We start from the raw sequence: 15600 nt of genomic DNA, 5'->3' as shown, positions 1-15600 counted from the left end.
ATACTACAGTTTCAAAGTAATCAAATATCAGAAGGAACATTTCTTCACTTCTGTTGTATCCTGTTGGTTGCACAGATCAACTCTGATACAACATGGGAGAAGAGTATACAAGGACATGAATACTAAGAGATCGCAGGCCATCCTAGAGACTAACTACTATGTACAGCAAAGGCTGATACAGGGCCAAGTCCTAGTTCACTCTCCAAAGTTTGGAGGGAGCCATCTGTCAGAAGAGAGAAGGGGGAGAGGAGAGGACAAGGAGAGGAGAGGGAAGATGAAGAGAACACAACTGCTTTCCACAGGAAAGTCTGACACTTGGGAACATGTCATATCATGATCTCCTCGAATGGGAACTTGGGTCATTGGCCATCACCCTCTTCAACAAAGAGGGTGATACCTCAGTTCTGGTTTTTTTCATCACTACCATTATTGCTATTACCCAATCCCCATGAATAAGCATGATATGATTCTGAAATCTGCAGAAGGACTTGCCATTTTCCTGAGGAGGAGAAAAGTATGGACTTGTAATAAGATGCACAGATGCCATTCAGATAGAAAACAACAGGTACCAAGGGGCTGTTTAGGTGAATACATGAGTTCTGACCTCAGGCTTTTTCCTCTCTTCCAACTATCTCTCGCCTCGTCAGAAGGTACAGACTCCAATCTCAGCTATGCATCTGACACAGCAGGGGCCCTTTGGGATTCATCCTAAACTGAGATGTCGGGCCCAAAGGGAACTAAGGCTTGGTCCCTGGACAGAGATGGAGCTGTGGTTCTTGCTTCTTTCACAGAAGGCAGAGGGGAATTCTGGGGCATTCTGTGTACCCTTTTCTTCCCCAAGGGAGGCAGATAGGATAGGACGTGGGTGAAGAGGGGAAACAAGATAAGAGAGAAGACTAACTCTTGGATTTTTCTTTTGGCAGATAGTCCAATATTTATGATTTTTGCCATGGGTTGTGCTACTGAAACTGTCCTCAACTTGAGGAATATAAGTATATTGAATAACATAAAAATCCGTACCAACTGTACAGAACAAAGCAATGGAGATCCCCACTGATGTTCATCACCTCATCAATCTTGACTGGTCCCTTCTTGCTCAAAGTCTTGCTTTGAAGTTTGCACACTTCCAAGCTCATAATTCTACAAACCTGAAAAAGTTGGAGTCCTCTGATGTCTCCCCTCCCCAACATTCTCCAGACATTGCAGAATTAAGTTGCTGATATTTCCTTAAGTATGTTTGTAATCTTTATTAGTAACTCAGGTTAAAAAAAATCTTATTGAAGGGGGGTCTCTGGGTGGCTCAGTGGTTGGCACCTGCGTTTGGCGCAGGGAGTGATCCTGGAATCCTGGGATCTAGTCCTACATCAGGATCCCTGCATGGAGCCTGCTTTTACCTCTGCCTGTGTCTCTGCCTCTCTCTCTCTCTCTTTTTGTGTCTCTCATGAATAAAAAAATAAATTAAATATATTTTAAAAAAATCTTATTCATTCATCTAATGGATTCTTTCTTCAACCCAAGTAATAAGTAAGGAAATATTAGATAGCATCTCAGGCTGTGTCCCACAAGTCAGGGGCAGTCACAACCATTCTTCATGTGATGCCATGAGGAAGCAGGGGTCAGGAATAACCCTTACAGGATCCAAACTATGATGTCCTCATGGTGCTGAACACAATGGACACCGTGATACCTGCTCATATGGATCTCTTGATTCTCCAAATTCAGTTTCCTACAGGGTGCAGTAAGTTGCATAAAAGAAAAGAATACCTCACACGTAATGATGACCTTCTGGGAAGCAATCTGTTGTCTGTATCGTGCTGGGGCCCTCGCACTCTATAAGCTTATCTGAGCCTGAAATCTACATAGACTGTGGCTTTCTCCTTGGGACTATGTCTCCATTTTCTCTTCCCTGGGCTTTTGAGCAGGCAGCGTGCAGAGTTTATATGTCCAGGACTCGTTTTATGCATATTCTCACTGTGTGCTCAGCACAGTGATGGAAACTGCAAAAGACACAGGGTTCTCCCTCAGGGATAAGGAGCTAATACACAGAGAATGATGAAAGGATTGCATGTAACTGCACGGAATTCTAAGCACAAATAATCAGAGGGGCAGGAAAATTCAGGGAGGAAAAAGGAAGTAGAGTCAAAACTGGTACACAAAGGTGGTAAACTGAGACAGGGCTTGAGGAAGGAGTGTGTATGAAAGTGAAGTTCCCACTGGGGAAATGGTAGGCTAAAAAATGGTTAAACAGCAAAGTCCCCAGAAAGGCAGTAAATCAAAATAGAGCCTACACAGGAGACCTTTGATAAGGAAACCCTTAGGGTAATAATGGGAAATCCTGTGCTGATTCAACTCCAAGGAGGTCACATCAGCTCAAGTGGGCTGGTGTTGCTGTTACCACCACATACGTTTTACAAAGAAAAAGTGGCAACAGGATGGAGACTCTAACCCAAATTGTCAATTTACAATCTGGGACTTTATTCTCTGTGCCATCCTGCCTCTCAACCAATAACCAAGTCCTGGACACATCAGTCAGCTTGGACTACCACAACAAAGTAACATGAACAAGGTGGCTTAAGCAATAAAAAATTACTTTTCTCAGTTTTGGAAGCTGGAAGTTTGAGACCAGGGTGCCATCAACACTGTTGTCTTCTGAGGTCTCTCTCTTGGGCTGTCTTCTCCCTGTGTCTTCACATGATCCTTCCTCTACATGTGTCTGCTATATATTGGATGTTTGTGCACCCTACCCCCAAGCAATGGTATTGGATAGTGGGGACTTTCAAAGCTTGCCACCCTCATGAATAGCATCAGTGCCCTTATAGAAGAGGCTCCACAGAGCTCCCTTGCCCCTTCCACTGTGTGAGGACACAATGAGATGGCTGTCTATGAACCTGGAAGAGAATCCTTAACAGACATTGAGTCTGCTGGTCCAAGTCTGGAGCTTGGTCTTGGTCTTCCAGGCTCCAGAACTGTGAGAAATAAATTTCCATTGTTTATAAGCCATCGGTTGTGTGTTATCTGGTTGTAACAGTTCAGATGGACTAAGGCAGTGTCTGTGTCCCAATCATCTATTATAAGGATATCAGTCTGATTGGATCAGGGCCCACTATAGTGACCTCATCCTAAAAGGCTATGTCTCCAAATACAGTAAAGTTCTGAGGTATTGAAGACTAGAACTCCAACATATTAATTTTGGCAGAACACAACTCAACCCATAGCAAAGGGTTATAGAGTAAATGACTTTAGGCATTGAGAAAAACTTTTCAACTATTGCTCCCGTATGAAGTGGTTGGCACAGTGTTAATACACAGTGTATACTTAATAGGTATAACCCATTATTCTTTTTCTTCTCTGCATCCTTCTCATCTATGCCCATTACCTTCCCATTTCTTTTCCCCAATTTTCCTTTCATTTTTCTACTGATTATTTCCCTGTTTTGCTACTCTTTCCCTGAACTTCATTCTCTTCTGGAATAAGCAACAGTCATACCTCCAAGAAAGCACGGCAGTCATTCATGGGTGTGGCAGCCAATTGATCACTATATTCTGTGGGTAAGAATATGGGGCTAGAGAGCAGCATCTGCATCTCAGGAGAGAGATTCCATGAGGTCAGGGGCCTCCGAAAGAACATAAGATTCCTAGGGATCATCAGCATTCTGAAAACTACAGAACACTTATGAAAGAAATTGAAGAGGACACAAAGAAATGGAAAAACATTCCATGCTCAAGGAGTGTAAAAACAAACATTGTTAAAATGTTTATGCTATCCACAGTAATTTACACATTTAGTGCAATCCCTATCAAAATATCACCAGCATGTTTCACAGAGCTGGAACAAATAACCCTAAAATTCCTATGGAACCACAAAGGACCCTGAATAGACAAAACGATCTTGAAAAAGAAAAGCAAAGCTGGAGGCATTGAGATTCCAGAATTCAAGCTGTATTACAAAGCTGTGATCATCAAGACAGTATGGTACTGGCACAAAAACAGACAGTGGACCAGAATAGAGAACTCCGAAATTGACCCACAACTTGATAGTCAACTTATCTTCAACAAAGCAGGAAAGAATATCCAATGGGAGAAAGACGGTCTCTTCAACAAATGGTGTTGAGGGAACTGGACAGCTGCATGCAAAAGAATGGAACTGAACCACTTTCTTACACCATACACAAAAATAAGTTCAAATGGATGAAAGATCTAAATGTGAGACAGGTGACAGGCACTGAGGTGGGCACTTGACGGGATGAGCACTGGGTGTTATTCGATATGCTGGCAAATTGAACACCAATAAAAAAATAAATTTATAAAAAAAATAAATGTGAGACAGGAAACCATTAAAATCCTAGAGAAGAACACAGACAGAAAACTCATTGACCTTGGTCTTAGCAACTTCTTAGTGGACAGGTCTCTGGAGGCAAGGGAAACAAAATCAAAACTGAACAATTGACACTTCATCAGGATAAAAAGTGTCTGCACAGTGAAGGAACCAGTCAACAAAACTAAAAGGCACCCTATAGAATGGGGGAAGATGTTTGTAAATGACGTATCTGACAAAGGGTTCGTATCAAATCTGCAAATGATTTATCAAATTCAACACCCAAAAAATAAATAATCCAGTTAAGAAACGGGCAGAGGGCACGAATAGACACTTTTCCAAAGAATAAATATAGATGATTAATAGACACATGAGAAGATCCTCACCATCACTCGTCATCAGGGAAATACAAATCAAAACCATGATGAGATAGTACCTCACATGTCAGAATGGCTTAAATTAACAAGACAGGAAACAACAGGTGTGGGGAAAGGGAAACCCTTTTACAATGTTGGTGGGAATACAAACTGGTGCAGCCACTCTGTAAAACAGTATAAAGGTTCCTCAAGAAGTTAAAAATAGAACTACCCTATGACCCACCAGTTACACTAGCAGGTATTTACTGAAAGTGTACAAAATACTGATTCAAAGGGATACATGCACCCTAATGTTTATAGCAGCAACATCCACAATAGCCAAACTATGGAAAGAGCCTTAATGTCCATTGACAGATGAATGGATAAAGAAGCAGCAATATATATATAATTATATATATAAAATATTACTCAGCTATCAAATAGAGTGAAATCTTGCTATCTGCAGCAGCATGGGTGGAGCTAGAACCTATTATGCTAAGTGAAATAAGTCAGATAAAGACAAATACTATGATTTCACTTATATGTGGAACTTAAGAAAGAATACACATGAACATGGGGGGAAAGAGAGGGAAACCATAAAAATGAATGTTAACTATGAAGAACAAACTGAGGGTTGCTGGAAGGAGGTGGGTAGGTGGGGATGGGTTAAATAGGTGATGGGTATTAAAGGGGGCACTTGTTATTAAGAGCATGGGGTATTGTGTGTAAGTGATGAACCACTAAATTCTACTCCTGAAACACGTATTACACTGTATATTAACTAACTGGAATTGAAATAGAAACGAAGACTATAAAAAAAGGAGGAGGAAGAGGAGGAGGAAGAAGAAGAAGTGAGTTATAATTTATAGGGTTTCATCCCAGGTAAGGAAATGTCAAATAGGTTTCTGCATAAATGATAGCAGACCCATTGCATATGTGACATTGAGTCAGTGTTAAGGAGGAAAAGTCAATGAGACTTGAGCTCCCCAGGCGCTACCTGAGCGGGGAAGTGAAGCATTTTCCTCCAAGAAAGACTTGGCCACCTCTGAAGATGAAACCACATGAGAAGGAACTAGTTTGGTCCAAAAGAAAAAGCACATCTTTGGATTTGTACTGTTATTTCATTCAGACCCACTACCTCAGCACTTTATACAGGGCACAGAAGCCAAAAGTAAATCAATTTAGCTTCATAAAAATACGTGAATACAAAATGCAAACATGCTATTTTTCCATTTAAAACACATGCAAAAAATCTATTAAAGAAATTTTTAAAATTCAGTAGGCTAAACAAAAATAAATGAGGTATCTGTTTCAGTTCTAACCTGTTTCTTCCATCCTGCAAACAGAGCCTCTGTAGACAGAGGAGTACACAAGTGGCCAAGAGGGGACACAAAATTCAAAAGAGAGAACACACACACACACACACACACACACACACACACACACACGGAGAGTAAAACCCAGGCATGTGTGTAGGTAAAAGAGGCAGTGAAGTACTATCAGGATGGGGAAACAAACAGAAGGGAAAAGTAGGGATGAATTTATATTAAAGAATGTCTCCATCTTGTGGTCATTATGGTGTAACCACTAATTAAGTCAAGTTTTATTTCCATTTATTCATCCATCCATCTTTCTGTGCATTTATTCACCAACCTAACTGGTACTTTCCAGTTGTGGCAGGCACTGTTCTGAGTGTTAGGGCTAGAGTAGTGAACAAAATTCCCTGCCTTTCTGTAACTTCCATTCTGGTTAGAGTTTACATTAATTAAACAACTATAATGTGTGGTATGTTACATCAGAAAAACAGGGGCGGGTATATCAGAAGCTGTTGGGGGAGGCAGTCAGGATTTTGATCAGGGTGACTTTCAGTAAGTCCTCAGTGAGGTGGGAGAAGGGCCTGAGGAGAGGGAAAGAGGGACGCCCCAGTTGTGTGGGGAGGGAACATCCAGGAAGAGGGAACAGTCAGTGCAAAGGCTTTGAGTGGAAGGCTAAGGCTGGTGCTCAAGAAGGGTGAAAAAACCATCTGGGGCTGTAGTGTGGTGAGCAGGGAGGTGAGTGACTAGGTGAACTTCTAGAAGAACCAAGAGAAGAACAAGGAGGTGAGGAAGGAAGGAGGCAGCACAAGGAAGAAGACCAGGTTTGGTCTGGTCATACAGGCTTTGGTTTTGGTGCTGAGTGAGGTAATGGAGGATTCTGAACCTGGGAGGGATGAGATAGGACATGTTAACTCTGGCTACTCAGTTAGAGGAGCCTCCAGGGAACCCAGACTGGTTAGGGCCACTGTGGTTCTACAGGTGAGAAATGGGGTAGGCTTGGATCAAGGCTATGGGGATGGTAAAAATGGTAATATTCTAGATACATTCTGAAAGAAGATTCAACAAGGTTTTTGTAGTGTAAGTGCCTGAAAATCAGCTTTTGATTGATGAGGCATACATTTCCAAGACATCTATTTTGAATAAACATATTGCCAGCTATATGATACAACTACTGCTAAAACAACTAGATAAGAAAAGGAACCAGGGTGTCCCATCTGAGTTTCCTTTTTAGAAAGTCCTTGGCAATCTAGATTATTGACCACTTAAGGAACTCTGCTATCACCTCTTGTGCCCTAATTCCTGCTCTGTTTTAAATTTATGAGTAAAGAGTAAAGCCAAGAAATCCTAGGTAGCCTACCCTCAATCTCAGTAAGGAGAGTACCCAGGTCTGTAATCTCTATCTGACACCTTGCTTGATGGCTCTTGGGCATGCCATATGCCTTCCAAGATCTCTGAGTAATAAATTTCTTTTTTCAAAGTCCCTTGATAGTTGTTGCTGAGATACATCTTCCAATAATAATAAGAGCCACAAGGGCCATGCCAACCACAATATTGGCTCTCGATGGGAAAATGTCTGTGGGGACTTGCCATAGGTAGTGGGGGCCCAAGTGAGTGCCTCAGGCATTCCAAGCTAATAATATCACTATCAATAGGCTAAGAAGGACACAGAACAAAAACTACAGGAGTTCATGATTACTAGACAGCCCTTCAAAAAATATTAGAAAGGAAGAATGCTCACCATTTGCTTCAATGTGGATGGAACTGGAGGGTATTATGCTGAGTGAAGTAAGTCAATTTGAGAAGGATAATCATTATATGGTTTCACTCATACAGGGAATAAAAGAAACAGTGAAAGGAATTATAGGGGAAAGGAGAGAAAATGACTGGGAAAAATTAGAGAGGGTGGCAAAACATGAGAGACTTCTAACCCTGGGAAATGAACAAAGGGTTGCAGATGGGGAGGTGGGCAGGGAGGGGGATGGGGTGACTGGGTGATGGGCACTGAGGGGGGCACATGACAGGATAAGCACTGGGTGTTATACTATATGTGGGCAAGTCAAACTTCAATTAAAAAAAATATATATTAGAGGGCTCTCCTTGAGCGGGAAGGAAAGACTAAAAGTAACAAAGACAAGAAAGGACCAGAGAAATCTCCAGAAACAATGACAAAACAAGTAATAAAATGGCACTAAATAAATATTTATGAATAATTACTTTGAATGTAAATGGACTAAATGCTCAAATCAAAATACATAGGGTGTCAGAATGGACAAAAACAAACAAACTAGATCCAACTCTATAGTACCTACAACATACTTATTTGAGATGTGAAGACACCTGCACATTGAAAGTGGGGTGACGCAGAAATATTTATCACACAGACGGATGTCAGAAGAAAGTTGGAGTAGCAATACTCAGATCAGATAAACTAGATGTTAAAACAAAGATTAACAAGAGACAAAGAAGGATATGACACCATATGATAATAAAGGAGACAATCCAACAAGAAGATCTAACCACTATAAATATTTATGCACCCAATGTGGGAGCAACCAAACATATAAAACACTTAATAAAAATATAAACTATATATATAAATGTATATATATAAACAACACAACAAAAATTAATTAATTGATTATAATACAATATTACCCCAAAGATACAGAAGCAATGAAACGCCGGGACACCTGCAACCTGATGTTTCTAGCAGCAATGTCCACAATACCCAAACTGTGGAAGGAGCCTCGGTGTCCATCGAAAGATGAATGGATAAAGAAGATGTGGTTTATGTATACAATGGAATATTACTCAGCCATTAGAAATGACAGATACCCACCATTTGCTTCAACGTGGATGGAACTGGAGGGTATTATGCTGAGTGAAATAAGTCAATCGGAGAAGGACAAACATTATATGGTCTCATTCATTTGGGGAATATAAATAATAGTGAAAGGGAGTAGAAGGGAAGGGAGAAGAAATGTGTGGGAAACATCAGAAAGGGAGACAAAACATAAAGACTCCTAACTCTGGGAAACAAACTAGGGGTGGTGGAAGGGGAGGAGAGTGGGGGGTGGGGGTGAATGGGTGACAGGCACTGAGCGGGGCACTTGACGGGATGAGCACTGGGTGTTATTCTGTATGTTGGCAAATTGAACAACAATAAAAAATAAATTTATTATTAAAAAATGAAAATAAAAAAATAAAATAAAATAAAATCATGAATGAGAAAGGAGAGATCACCACCACCACCAAGGAAATACAAACGATCTTTAAAACTCATCCTGAGCAGCTATACACCAATAAATTGGGCAATCGAGTAGAAACTGACGCATTTCCGGAAAACCACAAACTACCAAAACCGGAACAGGAAGACACAGAAAACCTGAACAGGCCAATATCCAGGGAGGAAACTGAAGCAGTCATCATCAAAGATCTCCCAAGACACAAAAGTCCAGGGCCAGATGGCTTCCCTGGGGAATGCTATCAAACGTTTAAAGAAGAAACCGTACCTATTACTACTAAAGTGGTTCCGAAAGATAGATGGAATGCTTCCAAACTCGTTCTTGGAGGCCACCATCACCTTAAGTCCAAAAGCAGACAAAGATCCCACCAAAAAAGGAGAGTTATAGACCGACAGTCCTCACGAACACGGATGCAAATATTCTCAAGACACGAGCCGATGGGATCCAACGGTACATTAAGAAGTTACTCACCATGACCAGGTGGAATTTATACCAGGGATGCAAGGCTGGTTCAACACTTGGAAAGCACGCCACGTGACTTAGCAGATCTGCAAGAGAAGAAACAAGAACCAGACGATCCTCTCAAGAGATGCAGAGAAAGCATTTGACAAATACGGCATCCATTCCTGATCCAAACGCTTCAGAGTACAGGGATAGAGGGAACGTTCCCAGCATGTCCAAAGCCATCTACGGAAAGTAAAGCCCTCAGCAAATTATCATCCTCAATGTGGAAACACTGGGAGCCTTTCCCTGAAGATTGGGAACGAGAGACAGCGATGTCCACTCTCACCATGGCTACTCACATACTACTAGACGTCACGGCCTCAGCAATCAAGCGACAGAAAGAAATAAAAGGCATTCAAATCGGCAAAGAAGTAGTCAAACTCTCCCTCTTCGCCGATGACATGATACCGTACCTGGAAAACCCAAAAGACTCTTCCCCAAGATTGCTGGAACTCCTACAGCAAGTTCAGCAGTGTGGCAGGATACTGAATCAATGCCCAGAAATCAGTGGCCTCTCTCTATGCCAACGATGAGACCGAAGATAGAGAAATGAAAGAGTCAGTAACATTTACAATTGCACCCAAAAGCATGAGGTACCTAGGAATACACCTAACCAGAGAGGTAAAGGATCTCTACCCAAAAAACTACAGAACACATCTGAAAGAAATTGAGGAAGACACAAAGAGATGGAAAACTACTCCATGCTCCTGGATTGGAAGAATTCATATACTGGGAAAATGTCCACGTGACCCAGGGCAATTTACACATGGAACACAATCCCTATCATCAGAAATATCACGGGCTCTCTTCAGAGAGTTGGAACAAATCATCGGAAGATTAGTGTGGAATCAGAAAAGACCCCAAATGGCGAGAGCAATATTAGAAAAGAAAACCACAGCTGGCGGCATCACAATGCCGGATTTCAGGTTGTGCTACAAACCTGTGCTCATCAAAGACAGTGTGGTACAGGCACAAAAACAGACACACAGATCAATGGGACAGAAGAGAGAAATCCAGAAGTGGACCCTCAACTCTATTGTCAAGACCATATATTCGACCAAGCAGGAAAGACCATCCACTGGAAAAAAGACAGTCTCTTCACTAAAGGCTGCTGGGAATGTTGGACAGCCACACGCAGAAGAATAAAACTGGACCATTCTCTCACACCGTACACAAAGATAAAACTCAAAATGGATGAAGGATGTAAATGTGAGACAAGATTCCATCAAACTTCTAGGGGAGAACACAGGCAACACCCTGTTTGAACTTGGCCACAGCAACTTCTTGCAAGATACATCCATGAAGGCCACAGAAACAAGACCAAAATGAATCATTCATCAAGATGAGAATCTTCCGCACAGCAAAAGAAACACTCAACAAAACTAAAAGACAAACCTCCAGAATGGAAGAAGATATTTGCAAATGACCTGTCAGATAAAGCGTGAGTTATCCAAGATCTCTAAAGAACTTATTCAACTCAACAGCAAAGAAACCAGGAGTCCAACCCTGAAATGGGCAAAAGACACGAACAGAAATGTCACACAGGAAGACATAGACATGGTCAACAAGCACACGAGACAATGCTCCACATCACCGGGGTCACGGAAATACAGATCGAAAGCACAATGAGATACCACCTCACACTGGTGAGAATGGGGAACAAAAAACCAGACAGGAAACAACAAATGTTGGAGAGGATGTGGTGAAAGGAGAATGCTTTCAAAATTCAAAAATTTCAGAAATAGCCATACTCACCTGATAGGGACCAAGGGGGGGCTGGCGTGCTCCCGGCAAGCCTGGGGAGATTGGGAAGGGGGAAGAGGGAAGGGGGGCAGGGGCGGAAGGAGTAAGGGAGTAAGGGGGGCAGGGGTGGAGGGGGAGGGGGCGGAAGGGGGAGAAGGAAGAGCCAAGGACCTTCGCGGGGTTCCTGGGGCACAGCAACCCAGGCCCTCAAGCCACCACCCCAAGGCCGTGCCCTGACGGTGGACGGTGCCTGCATCTAAACCCCTGTGAGCGCATGCGGAAGGGTTCGGCACCCTCCCTGAGCCTCAGTGGAAAACCGTGTGCAGGTGCTTCAGAGAGGTAACAACCGATCTGCCCTGCGATCCAGCAGGTGCACTGGTGGAGGTGTGACCCAAAGGTACAGATGCAGGGAAATGCCGTGACACCCGCACCCCGAGGTTTAGAGTGGCAACACCCACAACAGCCACACTACGGAAGGAGCCTTGGTGTCCATCGAAAGATGAATGGATAAGGAGGGCGAGTGGTCTCTGCACACAATGGAAGATTACTCAGACATTAGAAATGACAAACACCCACCATTTGCTTCGACCTGGATGGAACCAGAGGGTATGACGGCTGAGTGAAAGAAGTCAATCAGCGAAGGACAAACATCATATGGTCTCATTCTTCTGGGGAGGATGAGAAAAAAATAGTGAAAGGGAATAGAGGGGAAAGGAGAAAAAATTGAGTGGGAGATGGCAGAAAGGGAGACCGAACATGAGACAGTCCTAACCCTGGGAAACGAACAAGGGATGCAAGAAAGGGAGGAGGGCGGGGGGCTGGGGGTGACTGGGTGATGGGCACGGAGGGGGACATTTGATGGGATGAGCCCTGGGGGGTTATGCTCTATGTTGGCAAAATGAACCCCAATAAGAAATACACCTAGAAACAAACACACAAACCTCCCGAGACACAAAAGTCTGGGGCCAGATGCCTTCCCAGGGGAATTCTATCCAACGCTTCAAGAAGAAAGCATACCTGTGCTACTAAAGCTGCTCCGAAAGATAGAAAGAGATGGAATACTTCCAAACTCGTTCTTGGAGGCCAGTGTCACCTTAACTCCAAAACCCAAGACCCCACCCACCAAAAGGGAGAATTCTGGACCGATGTCCCTGATGAACACGGATGCACACCTTCTCCACAAGCTACGAGCCAACGGGATCCAACAGGACATTATTAACAAGTTACTCACCATGACCCGGTAGGCTTTATCCCCGGGGTGCAAGGCTGCTTCAGTACTCGGAGAGCACTCAAGGTGCTTCATCAGATCTGCAAGAGAGAAAACAAGAACCAGATGATCCTCTCAAGAGACGCAGAGGAAGAAGCATTTGACAAAATATGGCATCCATGGCAGATCCAAACGCTTCAGAGTACCGGGATAGAGGGAACGTCCCTCAGCATCTTCAAAGCCATCTACGAAAAGCCCGCAGCAAATTCTCATTCCCAATGGAGAAACACTGGGAGCCTTTCCCTGAAGACCAGGCACGAGATGGGGATGTCCACTCTCACCGCTGCTATTCTCAACAGAGTACGAGATGTCATGGCCTCAGCAATCAGGCAATGAAAAGAAATAAAAGGCATTCAAATCATCAAAGAAGAAGTTAAACTCCCTCTTCGCCGATGACATGATACCGTACCTAGAAAACCCAAAAGACTCCACCCCAAGACGGCTGGAACTCCTACAGCAAGTTTGGCAGTGTGGCGGGATACAAACTCGGGGCCCAGAAACCAGTGGCCTTTCTGTACGCAAACAATGAGACCGAGGAAAGGGACATCGAGGAAGGGGTCAATCCCATTTATACAACCGCAGCACCCAAAAAAAAGCATGAGCTACCTAGGAAGAAACCTAACCAAAGGGGTAAAGGATCTCTACCTGAAACACTGCAGAACATGTCTGAAACAAACTGAGAAAGACACAAAGAGATGGAAAAAGGTTCCATGCTCCTGGGTTGGAAGAATGGATATTGGGGAAAATGTCAACGTGATCCAGGGCAATTTACACAACTAGTGCAATCCCTCTCAGAAATACCACGGACTCTCTTCAGAGAGCTGGAACAAATCATCTGAAGACTTGTGTGGAATCAGAAAGACCCCGAATGGCCACAGGAATAGTAGCCAAGGTACCCACTGCGGGGGGGGGGGGGGGGGCGGGAGGAGGCAGCACAATGCCGGGTTTCAGGGTGTGCCACAAAGCTGTGACCATCAAGACGGTGTGGTACTGGCACAAAAACAGACATCAAGAATTTCTCTAAAGGCATCAGTGAAATTAATATTAAAGCATCTGGAAGCTAATTATTTTGAGAAGGGCATGTGGCACTAAGCTCAGGTCTGAATTTATGGATTTGGAACTGGTATTTAAGATGAAATATTTAATGGATAATGAAGCAAAGCATATTTGGTGACAGAAAATATCTAATACCTTGTGCCATGAATCCCTGACACAGTTTCAAATTTGTGCTTCTCTTGTGTTTTCTTGACCTATAAAATGTTACGTGGAGTTATTCACTGAACTTAACTCATGACACATCCGTAAACCCAAGCTTGCCAAAATATTTTAGGTGGGTATGTGGAGGGCAAGGGACGCTGAGGACTCCTGGGTCCATATACATGCACACCTATACACCAGCATCAGCGCTCTTTCTTCAGCAAAATTACACTTCCTTCCCATTTTTGTTTCCAAACAATGGGCTAAAGAGAGTAAAACCAAAATATAAACATGTTGAGGATATCTTTTATTATACACAGAAGTATCTTAGTATGCTGGGAAACAATAGTATACATTATACCAATTGGCTTTGAAAAATCAAGTCGCTGACTCTTCATCTAAACTCAAATATGTGAGATACACATCCCTGGTTTTGAGATTACTCCTTAAACTAGATCTTTACCTCAGAAGCATTCTGAAACAATAACATTTTGGGGATAATGCTAGGTAAATTTAACGAAATGAATGCTAGGTCTTTAGCCACGCTGGATCTGAACCATTTAAAGTATTAGAAGATTTACTAACAATATGTTTATACCAATATTTTATTAGTGAGTTTGCTTGGTATTATTAAGCTAGCCTACATTGGGTTTCTCCAGAACAGGCCCTGAGACTAGGACCAAGGCTAGGAGTTTATTTGGAAGACTATCTCAGGAAACATTGGCGGAGGAGGGGACAGTGAGCCAGGGAAGGGAAGGAAGCCAGTAGATGAATTTATGAGTATGTTATAGCTGTGGGGAACTTGGGCTCATTTCCACTGTGCTACTCTGGGAAGTGGTGTAGAGCAGACCCGAGAGTTGTCTCACCCAAAGGATAAGAAAGATGGAGGGCTTAGCCACTAGCTCCCATCTGTCATGAGTTTGAGGCTGTTCCCAGGGATGTCAGCTCCCTGGCACTTCCAGCCCACCGGGCACCAAGAATGCTCCTGTGGGGAGAGCTAAGGGATGCAGGTATTGGCAGCAGAAAGCTTATCAGCATGCATAGGGATGTTGAGTGACAAGGGGATATACATGGTGTGCCAAAATCACCTACTCAGAGGCATAACTGTTTATAAACACACTAATAAAGCTTCTTTTTAATGGGAGGAAACCAAAAGGCCAGCAACTGAGGGTGGAAAGATAGGAGAAGCATCAATTGTAACCCTTCTGATAGCAGTCCTACTCTCTTCCCACACAGGATCCTCCTTGACCCCCAGGCAATCCCTGGAGGTCAGACTAAAGGAAGCCTGAGAACATTTTTTGCTTATCTTCTCAGCAGATATTGGGAGCAGGTCAAGGAAGAAGCTTTACAGAGCACAGCAAGAGAATGCGATGCTTTTCTAGTCAATGGTAACTTAAGAGTTTATATTCCGAAGAAATTATATACTTCTATATATTATTAGGCTGTTTACATTTTATTGTTTTATTATGTTTATGTTTATATGTTCATGTTTTATTTATTTATTCATGAGAGACATAGAAACATAGGCAGTGGAGAAGCAGACTCTCTTCAGAGAGCCCGCTGTGGGACTCGATCCCAGGACCACCACCTGAGCCAAAGGCAGAAGCTCAACCACGGAGCCACCCAGGTGTCCAGAAGTATTTCTTTCTCATGCTGTA

General features: G+C 43.0%; 1 long non-coding RNA gene across 1 annotated transcript in view; it reads left to right on the top strand.

Moving 5' to 3' along the window:
* Nucleotides 1-1423, top strand: part of LOC144309653 (uncharacterized) — a 42378-nt gene extending 40955 nt beyond the window's left edge. Inside the window, exon 6 of the long non-coding RNA XR_013375590.1 lies at nt 924-1423. This is a non-coding gene — a long non-coding RNA (uncharacterized LOC144309653). The remainder of the gene's footprint in view (nt 1-923) is intronic.
* The last annotated feature ends 14177 nt before the right edge of the window (nt 1424-15600 follow it).

This window comes from Canis aureus, unplaced genomic scaffold (genome assembly GCF_053574225.1).
Source record: "Canis aureus isolate CA01 unplaced genomic scaffold, VMU_Caureus_v.1.0 ptg000135l_RagTag, whole genome shotgun sequence".
NCBI lineage: Eukaryota > Metazoa > Chordata > Mammalia > Carnivora > Canidae > Canis > Canis aureus.
This window is presented reverse-complemented; position numbering and strand designations above follow the sequence as displayed.